We start from the raw sequence: 2,320 nt of genomic DNA on the forward strand, positions 1-2,320 counted from the left end.
CACTGACCACCAGGGGGCAGATGCTCAATGCAGGAGCTGCCCCCTGGTGGTCAGTGCGCTCCCACAGGGGGAGCTCTGCTCAGCCACAAGCCAGGCTGATGGCTGCCAGCACAGCGGTGGTGGTGGGAGCCTCTCCCGCCTTCTCAGCAGCACTAAGGATGTCTGAATGCAGCTTAGGTCTGCTCCCCGCTGGCAAGTGGACATCCCCTGAGGGCTCCCAGGCTGCCAGAGGGATGTCTCACTGCCAGCTTGGGCCCAATCCCCCAGGAAGCAGGCCTAAGCCAGCAGGTGGACATCCTCTGAGGGGTCCCAGACTGCAAGAGGGCATAGGCTGGGCTGAGGGACCCCCCCAAGTGCACTCTAGTTTATAATATGTTTTTATTGATTTTAGAGAGAGAGGAAGGGAGAGAGAGAAACATCAATCAGCTGCCTCTTGCACACCCCTTACTGAGGATGGAGCCCGAAACCCCTGCATGTGCCCTGACCAGGAATCAAACTGGCAACCTTTTGGGTTCATGGGACAATGCTCAGTGAACTGAACCACACCAGCCAGGGCGTGCTGACCTCAGATTTTAAAAGAACATATGCCAGCCCTGGCCGGTTGCTCAGTGGTTAGAGCGTCAGCCTGCAGACTGAAGGGTGGAGGGTTCAATTCCGTCAAGGGAACATACTTCAGTTGCAAGCTCTGCATGCGGGAGGCAACCAATTGATGTGTCTCTCTCACATCAATGTTTCTCTCTCTCTGTCTCTCCCCCTCCCTTCCATTCTCTGTAAAAAATAAATGGGGGGAAAAAATCCTTGGGTGAGGATTAACAACAACAAAAAAGAACATATACCAAAAGTAGAAAGAAGAGCACATAAAAAGAGAATGATGCATTTTGTAGGTATGTTATATATCAATAAAAAAATTAAAATACAAACATTTTTTAACACTAAGCAGATGTTTGCAGACAAACCTTCTAATTCTCCTAAACTCACAAACCAGCAATTAATTATCTTACAATCTTAAGTTCCACAGATTGGCTTTTCAATGGTGCATTTCAAACTATCCCAGAATCAATTGCTTCTCTGCAGTTCCCCCACTTGTAGTCCTCATGGTGGGCCCTCCAGGCTACCACATACTTTTTTGGAGGAAATCGCCAGCCTGGCTAACTGGGATCACCGTGGCTCTCAGCCACCCCAGCTGGGCTGTCACTGCTGCTGAACCATCTCTCCTCCAGCTTCTTGCCCTGCTCTACTTCACACTCCTTCTTCCTAAGGCTCCTGACTAATCCACACCTTCTCTCCTTGACACTGTTCCTTTCTTCAACATCTTCTTGCCAATGTTAGCTCCAGCCACATGACTCCCTTTTTTCTTTACAGAAATATTGTTTAAATATTTTATTTATTTTCACAATCACATATAATAATATTAAATATAACTTTAAAGTTAGAAATTGCTAAACATCCCACCACATCAGTGCAACTGATTTTACCTTTACATTTTCTTTGGTTCATCTCTGTGGATATTTATACATATTTCATACTGTGAATATGCTGTTTAAAATTTTTCACTTACATTGTAAGAATTATGTTATTACATAATATTTGTGGGTTTTATTTTTATATTTATATTTGTTGTTAATCCTCACCTGAGGATATATTTCCATTGATTTTTAGAGAGAGTGGAAGAGAGGGGGAGAGACAGAGAGAAACATTGATGTGAGAGAGATGCATCAATTGGTTGCCTCCCGCCTGCGCCCCAACCAGGGCCGGGGATCGAGCCTGAAACCAAGGTACATGCCCTTGACCGGAATCAAACCCGGGGCCCTTCAGTCTGTGGGTCGACACTCTATCCACTGAGCCAAACCAGCTAGGGCTGTGGGTTTTTTTTTCTTTCTTTTTTTTCACTTAAATGTTTTGTTTTAATAAATAAAGCATCATGGCTTAGATTTTAAATCACATTTACAGATAAGGAGCATTTCTAAGCCCAAACAGGTGACAGTGAAGCTACTACTGCTGGAAGGAATGCATGCCCCACATGTATGTTAAGCCTAAAGAGCAGAGACTTACCAGCAGAGCACACCATACACATAACCTCTAGACTAGATAACTAGAAGCAGAGGAAGATCACAAGTTTGGGTAAAGTCCATGCAACAACTACCTGATTTCTTCACCTTCATGCTGCAGAACCAACTGAAAGTTGTGTTACTTTTAGATAAGCTAGAAGTAGGTTTCCTGATCATATTAAAGGAAACTTTCTCCCATTGTTAACAATTAGGCTAAGGGCATTAGTATAGAAAGATATCCATGAGTAAATACAGAGTATTAGAATAGCAAA

This window comes from Myotis brandtii, unplaced genomic scaffold, assembly GCF_000412655.1.
Source record: "Myotis brandtii unplaced genomic scaffold, ASM41265v1 scaffold280, whole genome shotgun sequence".
Taxonomy (NCBI): Eukaryota; Metazoa; Chordata; class Mammalia; order Chiroptera; family Vespertilionidae; genus Myotis; species Myotis brandtii.